At 28.4% G+C, this 12937-nt stretch overlaps 1 protein-coding gene across 1 annotated transcript in view; it reads left to right on the top strand.

Moving 5' to 3' along the window:
• The first annotated feature begins 5123 nt into the window (after positions 1-5123).
• Positions 5124-12937, top strand: part of LOC142321926 (uncharacterized) — an 84681-nt gene continuing 76867 nt past the window's right edge. The window contains exon 1 of the mRNA XM_075360452.1: positions 5124-5355. The gene's annotated coding sequence lies outside the window, so the exon portion shown is untranslated. The remainder of the gene's footprint in view (positions 5356-12937) is intronic.

Genomic DNA, 12937 nt, shown 5'->3' with positions numbered 1-12937 from the left:
AATATATAAATAATATAAGATAAATAAATCATTACCCTGCTGTCAATTATTTATTGTTTACATTTACTAAACTGATTCAAACATTTTCTAACAAATCAATCAGCAGATATCTATAACTATGACTCTTCATGCACTTCACAAAAATAATTCTGATACAAACTTCTCCAGTGCACAGTAAAATATAATAAAACTAATCTACACTAACTTGGTATTAAACCAAAATAACTCAACTACGGATAATGATATTAATTCCAAGCAATTTAAATTTGATCTGACCAAGAATTTGGTTAATCACTTTCCAAAGAAAGTACATATTACTGAATAATGATCAATCCATCTTCTTAATTGCACCTTGTAACCCATATTACCCTACTAAGGAAGGGTAAATAAATACTCTTATTAGTCCTCCACATATCAAAAATATAATCAGTTAGGAGTTTGATTAATTAATAACATTAAGATGGATATTAATTCAAAAAATTTACAAAGGTAATAATTTTTTCTATAACACAGGTCAACAAAAAAATATTATAATTTGGATCCGAGCTAAAAGTAGGTAATTAGAATGCATTTTTTATGTTGAATCTTAAAATGAAATCAGTTTTTCTTCATCACCCTCAGACTTTTAGTTATGGTCATTTAAAATATTGAGAAACTTATTAAGTAATAGAATGTAAAAATAATAATAATTACAATTAAACTTCCTACCTTTATTTCGTAGACAATTATGATTATTAATTTTTTAATTTATTTTTATTTTGTATTTAATTTATTTTTTCTTATTTTCCTTCTGTCTTGACAACGTTGTTCCATCTGCAATATATCTTGGTAGAACCTTTCTCTTTGTTCATCGCTGATGTCACCCAAGTATAAAGGGAAAAAATCCAAATGAGAATGTAAAAAATTAATTTTCAATGACATTCTGGAGCCTAAATTTTTGTAATTCACTTAGTTTATTTATTAGCTGATCATGGTTTTCAACTTTTTTGTTTCCAAGAAAACCAATAACGACATCTTTGAATAACTTCCATGTTGCTAGTTCTTTAGGATTCAGTTAGCTGTCAAAATAATTTCACAAACAATTTTTTTATTTGTGGCCTAATAGATATTCCCTCTTTTAATTTGGCTTCACGTAATTGTGAAAAACTCAGCTAAATATTTAAAGCCATCACCATCTTTATCTAATGCTTTTACAAAATTCTTTTCAGTTTTACATGTAGAGGTGGTAAAATAGTACAATCTGCATAGACAAGGGGAGTAGTGACAACATTTTTCTTTCCTAGTGTAAACTGATTCCTTTTTGGCCAGTCTTTACCTGCTTGGTATTTATCTGTAACCTGACTATCCCACAAACACATATATTTTGTAAAGCCACTTTGCAGGTTGAGAAGAAGCCTTATCATTTTCAGGTCAGCAATGATCTGCCATGAGTGTTCATCATGCTTAATAGCTTTTAAAATTTTTGGCATACTTTCATACGTTCCTTTCATTCCTTCAGCATGTGCTACTGGTATAAAAGAAAACTTATTTGAATCATGCAACAAACTGTCTTTGAGCTTCTTTTTAATGAGTCTATAAATAAGCATCAATCGTGAATAACCTATCCAATGTCCAGTTTAGACATTACTCCCCTAACATCATGGCAGAAACAAATTAAACAATCTCTTCTAAAGTATTTCAGTAAATTTTCATTTTGATTTCTATAGACTGAAATTTTAGTACCCTTGTTTAATAAATTCCATTCTTTAAGACATGAACATAGGAGTTCTTATGTTGTTTCAACAAATACAAGTTGCAAATTAGGTTGTTCAGTGCTGCTTGTGTGATGAGGTGAGCTTCAGTATTTAATTCTTCTGGAATATATTTATATCTATTGAAGTTGAGGATTGATCAGTTCAGCCTTCTGAGGAATCAGAAATTCCTTTCCAAGAAGTTGGAGCAATTGAAATCAGTAAATCAACACCATGAAGTACTGGTCTCATAGCTGAATGAAAATTTGGGCATGCATTACTGCTTTTATTGTTTGAATTGAAACCAGTTACATTTGTTAAGCAAAAATAGCAGTCATCATATTGGTTAGTCAGCTCTTACCAAATCATAGGTACACCAAAAGGCATACCTATGATTTAACCACTGGGTTAGTTTTACGTAGCACTTGATGCTTGCTATATGTGGAGCCCAGGATTTATCTTGGTTTCCTAAGGGACAATCAAAATAATATCTTTAAGCAGTTTTCAGCAGATTCAATACTGGTTTTCATTGACTTTTCATGGTGAATTCTCCGCTAACATAACAAAAAATATTTAGAGAATTTTTACAAGCCCAATTTTTATTCAATGTAAAATTCAAAATGTTTTAATGAATGAAAGTAAACTGAAATACTACAGAAACATTTACTTAATTATACAAATAATTAAGTTTTAATTTATAAATACTTAATTACTTAAAATACTTCATAAAACTGTTTCACCATGGAGTCCAATAAAACACAGTGCAAAACACACACACACACACACACACACACACACAAAACTTTACAAATCTTGATGTTCAAAAATAATACCAAAAGTTTTTTTCATAAAAATCTTTCACTAAATTTATGGCATCACTTATGAAACAATCTTTATAATATGTGTATGATAAAACCACTACCACAACTTACAAAAACAGCAAGTACCAAGAGCTGAATTGATACTGAAGAAAATTTCATCACGTTGAATTATTCATTACTTGACTCATGACATATCTATACATGTCTGGCTTGGCATGAAATTACATCATTCAAGTGTTATGTATCAAATATAGGTCTACAGCATATACCACAATATAAATCAGATGTGAATAAGCAAACATACAGACATACTAACTTATTTGTATTGTTTGCTCCACAAATGGTGAGACAAATAAATTTAAGGGGTTGTAGCTTAAGAATATTACATGATGGGTTGTTCTGGAATACAAATTCAGATTCAGCATGTAAAATGCTATATAGAACATCTACTCTTACTGAAAATTTTCTCTTTTCATATAAAACATTAATATAATTTTCATTAGGGTCAGTAAAAGAAATATACCTTAATTTTTATGATAAGTTTGATAAATTATGATAATATTTATGAAGAGAAATAATGTTTACAGTCTTGAATATGATTGAAGATAATGTAGGTAAAATTTAAGTTTTATTGGTTCTGGATGGTCTCTTGTAAATCTACACGCAGTAAAGCAGTGACTTCAATTCAGTTTCTGTAAACTTGTCAAGAGCAAAGAGACTGAATTGATCAATTCATAGTTATTTTGTACAACATGTACAAATACCATCTTCATATATTTTTCTTGTCCTGTTTATCTTATATTGTTAGTTGAAACAACTGAAATATATTATATATCATTAAGTATTAAAGAGCGCTCAGTGAAATTTGATCAGCATAATATATTTTTATGAAAAAAAAATTAAAAGAAAAGAATTAAATTCTATAACACATTATTATTTGTTTATTGTAAAACATAAATAAGAATTGGCTTTAAAATAAAAATTGTTCCAACTTCCTGGAAGTCGTTTCTTGATCTTTTGATATCTAATGGATACGATACCTGCATAAGTTTTCTCACATTATCACTTACTTTCACATGCTCAGCCCACTGATTTTTTTTTGTGTACTTCTTTGGTCCGGACCTGCTTTGAACATGAACACAGCCCAAAGGGAAAATTAGGGAAAATCCACCCCTGTACTTTCTCCACCATCTTTGTGTAGATAATCCTTATTAATATCTTCGGATGCCACGTGCCACTTCTCTTTGGTCTCCAAAATAGTCACCATGTTGTTATCAGGGTTAAGCATGTCAAAATCTCTCAGCTATGCTTCTCTAGGGCAATAATCGATCACAGTCAAACACTGTGTGAGCTTCAGTGGCATCCCTTCCAAACTAGTTACACTCCATGAAGGGTCTCAATGCCTCTGTGAACAGATACACATTAAAGCAACCATGACCAGTCAAGAACTGGGTCAACTTGTACCCCAGTTTCCCATGCTTGTCATCCAGCCATCTCTGGAGATTCAGGATCATTCTGTAGGTTTATCTACCACTCATAAACTGATTCCATAGCCCTCAGACATTTAACTCATCAAAAAGTGTCAGTTACTTTCAATTATATATCATAAAATAGCTGATTATAAGCGATTAGCTGTTCTCCTACTCCTTTGCTGTTCACATGAGTCCTTTGCTGCACCTGAGGAATATACTTACTCACATATATATATTGTATATTTGTAGTAAAAAATGTAAATCTCATGTCATGTTTATTCATATTCTGAGCATGTACACACGGAGAAACATTACATCCTTGTGCACACATGCACATGCACACACACACACACAAGGTAAAAAGTTAAAGATTTCATTTCAAAAAGCTAAAGAAAGGTAATTTCTTTTTTTAACAAAAACATTTTACTGATCCAAGAAGCCAAGAGTAAAACTGCAGTATTATAAAGAGTAATGCTAATTATGTTATGCTATATGTATGCTATATATTGAGGGCTTAATATTAAGAAATGTAAACAATTTTAAAAATAACTTGTTTAATAAGATGTAAACTATGAATGTAATGAATGTAAACTATCTACTGTCAAAAATGTATAAAATGAATGGTTTATCACTTAACTCTTTTTATGTGAAGCAAAAAATGATAAATTATACAGTATTATTATAGATACAACTAACTAAAAATCAGTCTTGATATATCAGGCTTATTGGTGATTTATAATGTTTAATTCTATAAAAAAAATGGAAAATAAATGAAAGAATTATCTTTTAATCACAGTTTGTATATAGCAGTGGATTTATTTCTTGTTACAGATCATAAAATATACACACAGTAAAAAAAAAAAAAACATCAGTAAAGAATGCAGCATAGCTGTAGCCGAACAAGAGGAGTGGTTTTTACTACCATCTGCATCACGGACGATAATAATATTCAAATGAGTTTAATACATAGAAAACAAGTCGTCAAAACAAGGTATAGATTTAGAAAAATATGAAACCATATGTTGGCAAAACTGTTAAACAAACCTTCACAATCCTACCAGTTCGAGTTTTGAATGAACAACTTCTGATTGAACATATTTGGTATGTTGTTTTTATGTGCAATACAGAGTAAAGCAACAAACTAGGTACCGAAATGACGATTAGCGTGAAAATAAAGCTCCGAGAAGTAAGCTAGGCGGGGCCGCCTCCGCAGATGTTATTTTAGCGTGAATTGGCGGCTGGTCACTAAGCAACAACCAACCCAACGGCAGTTTGTTCCGCGGCACCGTCCAGATTGCATGTGTTATAACATCCGCGTGTACTTCGTACAAGGTCAGTCTGTGTTTTCAAATACCATTTCACTCATCTTCAGTCACTAATTTCATCACACAGTTGTAAAAACTAATTATGTAGTTAAAAACCCAATATATTGTTAAACTAAACAATTTGCAGTAATTAACTAATAAAGCTAATTAATGGTAAAAAATTAATTTTTTCATTTATTTAAAAAAAATACATTTAGAGTAAAACAAAGAATTACATTTTTTTTTTTTACTATTTTAAATAACTCAGAAATACAGAAATGTAAAATAAAAAATGTTATATTACGTGTTATTATCAAAATGATGAAGTTCCAAAAACTGATGACAACTTCATTTTTAACTTTCAGAGATAAAATTTATAAAAAGTTTAATAGATATTTAGAGTTCCTGTAATATATTTTTAATTAACGGGTCTTTTAAGTTAAATTATTTTTTTTTAAGAATCTGAACAAAATACTTCGGCGTAGTATTGAAAAGTGGACCTGAGTCTCAAATCAATATCTACGATCAATGATTTGTGATGTTATAGTCAAAATATTAACGGCTTAAATTATAAATCTGTAATAAATTTTCAAATTAACATAAATCCTTTTGTATAAAATTAATTACTTAATATGTGCGATAATTACATTATTCCAAATTATTAAAATATTTCGAAAAAAAACAAGTTTACATTTACAAACCGGCGAGCAAAAAAAAAAAAAAATAAATAAACAAATAAAATGTAACATAAAAAAAAGATTATTAATAAATATATTTTTCCAGGGGTAGAAAGTGTTGTTTAAAACATTTTATAGAATTAATAAAATAAACATTTAATTACTTATTTTATCACTCAAAGTACGATTCAGACGCAGATTAATTAAAAGCTAAACAGAATTGAGTAGGGGCATGAGATCATTTCTAGAAATAGAAAACCGGATTTGAAAAACTGAAATGTGCTTCCACGCAATGACATATTGTATATAATTAAAGACTAAAAGTAGATTCGCTAAGCTTGGTGATTTGTGTTCTAATAGTGGAAGAGTGATGATTATTGTCAGTGATACCAGAAAATTTATATAATCTAATAAATAAACGGAATATTTGGAAGAAAACACAGCCTTTTTTATTATTAATACTAATTTATGGTATATAGTATGACATAATAATATAAATATACTACTCGCATTGTTTATTTTTTGGAAGTAAAATGCACCTAATATAGAAAGATTAAAACTTTTTAAAAAAATGAATTTGATTTAAAAGAATTTTTTATTAAAAAGGAATTGTTCTTGACTCCTTCGGGAAAATTGTTAGTTTGTCGTCGCTTACCGTTTTAAGTCTAGGTCAATCAGTCAGGAAAATTTTATGTTTTTGGCCATTAGGATGCAATTTTTTTGGTACAGTCAGAGTACATAAGACTGAGGATGTAGACACTGGCAATTTTACGAATCGAATTAAGTGAGCACAGTTTTAAACCAATAAAACTAATTAAGTTACCGTTTAAGATATAGTTTTGAAAAATCGTGAGTGTCGTCAAATCTATCAAAGAGAAGGGATAATTAAATTAAAGACATAAAAGGATATTTTTTGTAAATAATTTTACATATAGAATAATCTATTTGAATTAATAAAGCCTTATAAAACTGTAAAAAAACTATCTTGAGCTGGTTATGTATTCCGGGTTTCATATCTTTTAACCTCATATTTCATGAAATGAAAACAAATTCTACCAATTATTTTTCTTTTAACGACGCAATACCTTCCTATAAATGAAAAAAAGACATAATTTACATCATTCTTAGCCGACCGTTAAATGAATGAATTTTCATTTTTCGATAAGAAAAAAACTCATACAAAACATGCTATGACCCTCACTTCAAAATATTAAATCCGCACTTTCCACTGAAGTATTGTTGGCCTTCTGCCCTTCTTCTAAATATAAGGAAGTGATCTCGACAAAATCCTTGAAACTTTTCTCAAATATAGTTACCAGTACTTAATTAGCATTAAAAGAGCCCACTTTAATAGGTCGAAATTACGTTCATTGTAACTAGCTTAAAACATTAATACAGCCGTTTGCAATGTTCTTCTCAGGTAGACTTATTAGTGGGCAGGAATATATAATTGTTTGGACAGTTTTCCCGTTCGTAATAACTGTAGTATTGTATTTCCAGTGCTCAGAATGTAGAATCGTTTTAATAAAATGCTAATCTAATCGTCACTATTAAATTTACTGAAATATCGTCATTATTTAATTGTTTTGAAATATAATTACTTCAGACTCCATGAAAAAGTTGAAACTAGCTTTCAAATTATAAACATGGGCTGTCAGATCCACTATGTTAATATCTGTAAATATAAGTCGGATATTTAGTAAATTAAAAATTTAACGTGTTTCGTGCATACTTTTAGAATAATTTAGGTCTAGGTGAACTCGTCATTGCAAATCAGCTGATTTCGAATCGAGAGTTCTAAGGTTCAAATCCTAGTAAAGTCAGTTTCGGATTTAAGCACTATATCGTGGATACCGGTGTTCTTTGGTGGTTGAATTTCAATTAACTACACATCTCAGGAATGGTCGACTTGAAACTGTACAACACTACTTCGTTTTCATTCATACATATCATTCTCTGAAGTAATACCTTATGGTGATTCCGGAGACTAAACAGAAAAAAAGGTTAAAATACTGGAGTATCCATTTTCAAAACCAACGCAGTTTGTTACAATTTACATGTCCTTACACTTTCTATATTTTCTCTTGTATTGTAAACAGTTTTCAATATAAAAAGTTTCATAAAAATTCGAAAAATTTAGTTTCTATCTAGACGGTAATCAGATTGCATCGCTACAATATTGTATCGGTTTAGTCTGTCTAGTAGAATTGTGTTTTTCATTCGGTTACCGAGGCGTAAATGCAGTATAAATAAGCAAGGTAGTTAAGTGCGTAACATACTACCAAAACTAGTATTTATAATACAGAAATTACTCGACTTTTAGGAGTAGCACATAGTCACGTATTTCAATCGGTTTGTACGACTACTACAAAACGTCTAATGTGGACATCACATGACTTTCATTGTACGCCTATTAAATTATATATACACTTCTTTTTTTAAATGAAAAGTACATGAAATTTTATTTCATTTATAACTTCTGATACTTTTTCATATTTTTTTATTGTTATTATTGAATTATTATTTATCGTACATTTGTTTCTACAATCAGAGGTTATTGTTATTAATTATTAATAAATCAATACATTTAAATTAAAAAACAAAGTTAAAAAAAAAGGAGATGAAATCTGATTCGAACCGATATGCCTTGTCCTTCAAAGATCCAAATATTTAATTAATTAAAATTTCATTTGGCTATAAATTCGGAACCAAGAAATTACGTATCACTTATGATATATCGCTGAAAAGCTCTCAATTAGGGCTTATTACTGTAGTTAAGAAAAAGTCCAAAATTCAAACATTTGTTTTTGATTTTGGGCTTTTTTGGACACCTTTGGTTCAGTCGATTGCAATCAAAACGGGAGGTGCACAACTAGATGTTACAACAGTTCTAAATCCAAAATTTCAACATCCTACAGCTAATCGTTTTTGAGTTATGCAAGATACGTACGTACTGATGTCACGCCGAAACTACTCATAATGGATTCAGGGATGGTCAAAATGGATATTTCCGTTGAAATCTGATAACCGAAATTTTTGCGATCATTTTACTTCGTAAAGGAAGTAAAAAGGGATTTCTAGTAAAAGATTACAAATGTCAGCTACTGAAATTACTCCCTATATTCCAGCCATCTTCTAAGAATTTGTTAAATAGTACTTTGAATAAGGTTCTTTTTTTTATTCTATACTAATTTTGTTTTTATTATCTTCATATATCTGTATTTCTATTATTTAATATAATTAATATGTTTATGTAATAATATGAAGCTCTTCCTTTTATTATGCACAATTTTTATTAACCCCATTTTTAGTAACCCATCTATTCCGGACGTGTTATATTATTATCATTACCAATCAGAATAAAATATTTGTTAAAATGGAGGATATAAAACCACACAGATTTTTGATAAAAATAATGTGGTATACATAATGTTAATTTAAAGTAAATTCTGCTACAAAAGAAAATTAAAAGTAGGTTCTAAAAATAAACCAACATATAATAGATTTTAATTTATGATTTCTTAGAAAAAAGTATTCAGTTAATTGTAACCACATATGTAGTAACAGATTAGAACAGAATGATGGAATTAAAATTTAAAAATGAAAGAAACATAATCGTTCGGAATCTTTAAAGTTAAAAAATTTTTCATCAATGAAATGATCTATATAATTTAATTTTATAAATTCCACTCATTTCGATTATTCTTAAAAAAACAGTTTTTAAGTATCTCCGACATAATAATCAATGGTAATATACGAATAAACCATGTTTTTCTGTCCTTTAAAATGGCCTTTAAATAATCGTCCTTAATTAAAATTCAATGCCCATAATTGTTACAAATGTCCTTTACAATGTGCCAGACAATTTACTAAAACAAGAAAAAATATATTTATAAATAACTGGATTTGTGATTTCGGTCAGTTTCTACATAAGGCCTGAAATCGACTTCTACTCTGTCCATCAATTGAGAGCTTAAAAAACTAGTTTACTGAAATTAATGTATTTAAGGTCCTTAAAAAATTATTGAAATGAGTATGTGGCAGATGATTAGAATGCAGAGAAAAACAAATTCAAGCATTTGAATGATACATTTTTGTTATAAAAATATATTATTTGTTTTTAATAAAAGACTTTTGTGATTATTTTCTTTTCTACGTATTTCTCAAATGTGTCTTCAGTTATATAATTTTTAAGTTTATCTTTGTTTGACAACCCAAAAACGATGTTTCAAGTACTCAAAACAAAAACGACTGTTCTAACGAAAATCGCAGAACAAATTTATTTCCACTAAGGGATTATATCATATTTTTACAATAATAAAAATACTTGTAAGCTTAGTTCCTTCCCCATTTTGTGAAAGAATTGTTTTTCGGAATTTTTCACCCATTTAACCTATCAAATTTCGATAAGAATAAAATAAACACCCACATAATAACAACTACGCTTTTTAAAAAGCAGGACGCCACCCATCACCTGGTGTAATTTATATGAAAAATACTGTTTTATGATATATATTTTTTAAACAAGGATCTCAAAGGAAAGCCCGTAGCTTCTCTGGGAAATAATATTTTCAACGATTTACCTTTGGATATATTGAATTAAGAACTTAAAATATATAATGAAATTTTTAAGAATGTTTTACCAATTCCTAAAGATTTCAATTTAGGAATTTGCCCGTATTATTTTATAATTAATGAAACGGAAGAGAGCTATTTATTTTTTTACGTAAAATTCGTAATATAATGGTAAAAACTGTAGTTTTTACTATATATGACGATTAGAACCGTCATATATACGTCTCTTATGTAATTATATAAGAGACTTTTTAATTGTATAAATATAAATAACAAACTCCAAACTTTTGAGATCAGAAACTTTTTTATGAAACAAGACTGGTTGACGCAGTCAAAAGTTGACGACTCGGTTCTCAATATTTAGATGTAGCCGTCGAAACAGGTAGATGTCATAAAAACAGCAAAAATTAGATAGTTTATTTAAGATAAAAATTGTTATTACTTTGGTTTGGTTAATTATTATTTTAATGTTTAAAAAAGTACGTTAAAGTAAAAAAAGATTATGTTTGGGAAATTTCACTGATATCAATAAATATGGTCAGAATCTAGTTGAGTTTCTTGATAAAATAGTTATATAATTAAAATATTGTAAGACCGTTTAATATTTTTTCAGCTTTCCAATTATAGTTATTTTTCCGTTAAAGGTCAGCGTTTTGCATAGGTCAAGTGCAGTAAACGCTATTGTTGTAGAATATGTTGATGTTCTTTGTCCATATTATAAAATGAATATAATACTCGTATTAATAAATATCTAATTTTATTTTGTATATTACTTTTTTTTGTCATTGCGATTTGATTTACACTATTATTAGAAATATTAAAAAAAATATTTAATTCTTTTGTCCAAATTTTGTAATTCTTATAAAATTTCAAATTAACGTTAACAAAATAGAAATAACAAAATTAATTTAAAATAATTTTGTTACTGGAAAAAAATTCGTTTGTGAGAATTTCAATACGTCATGCCACTGGCAAATCTTCATATTAAAAATTAATAGAATTTATTAGAGAAGTTATTGCTGATTAGATTTTACAACTGTTTTACTATACTAGTACTGAAGAATATAGGTTCAAATAACGTGGTTACAGTTATAAAATTACTTTTAATTTGATTGAATGCCCATTTTATTGAAATACTCGTATTTTAGTTCTTGGCGGTTTTACTCAAAATCATTGACTGAAAAATGTCGGCGTATGAATGACGAAACTCTCTGGCTAATTTTAATCAGGCTTACAGCCCTGTTTTAAAATAGTATATATTCGAAATAAGAGAAAAATAACGAAATAAGTTTTTTACTTAAGTAATGTTAAAATTAGAATAATACTGACCATGTGTAACCGTATAACTACTGTACCTTGCTGATAACCAATAAAGGTACAGTTTCCATAGAAATGCATGCTGTATTAAGAAAAGGCGAACATAGGATGTCGCTGCATAGTTAATTAATTGTGCACACTACATTACGTAATTTATTTGTTAATATTTTTCTATTTCTGTTTTTTTTTAATTTTTATTACTCTTTCTGAATATCCTTGAAGTTTGTTTGTTCTTTAATTAGATAGTTCTGTTGTATATGATAATCTTTTATGTTAAGTAAGTATTTAATTTTTTTTATAGAAACGTATTGATGGATTAAGAACTGCTTCCTACTGCAGAATTCTTACAAAATTTTTATCAAGATTATTTATTATAAATAGTACATTAATCTTTACCGTGATTCTTTCTTAGTTTTAAAATTAAATTCGTATTACGATTTTAAAATATCCAATGATCGAGTTTTATTACCGCTGCAGTTAACATTCTAATTTTAATAATATTTTTCATAAATATACAATGATTTTTATTTACTTTTACGTTAATTTAAATAATAATTTATAAAAGAAGAACCAAGTGTTCTACGTTTTGCTGTAATAATAATTTCTTTATTTCGTATAATTAATTATGTATTTTATTACATAGTACCTACTCTACCTGAGTGTACAAAAGCGACGGTCTAAGGTAAACGAAATTCTACGTAATAAACAGGAATTTCATAAAATCAGATCACATTTACTCAGTTATCGAGGAATATATGTATGAATAAATGTTATGATTTAATGCCATTTGGCGAAATTTTAAAACCCATTAAATATAGTTAAATGTACAAAAAACTGATAGGTATACATTTATAACAGAACAGCGATTTAATTTTATATAAAATCGGTAACATGCAATAAACATATTTCTTTCATCGTGTATGCTTCTCCAAGAGAAAGCAATTGATGTACTTAGACAACTAATGTAATGAGTAACATACGTAGGCTAATATTACCTAGGGTTTATGTAACAACTAATGATCGAAGAACCAGACTTGGCAG

This window comes from Lycorma delicatula, chromosome 3 (genome assembly GCF_047948215.1).
Source record: "Lycorma delicatula isolate Av1 chromosome 3, ASM4794821v1, whole genome shotgun sequence".
Taxonomy (NCBI): Eukaryota; Metazoa; Arthropoda; class Insecta; order Hemiptera; family Fulgoridae; genus Lycorma; species Lycorma delicatula.
This window is presented reverse-complemented; position numbering and strand designations above follow the sequence as displayed.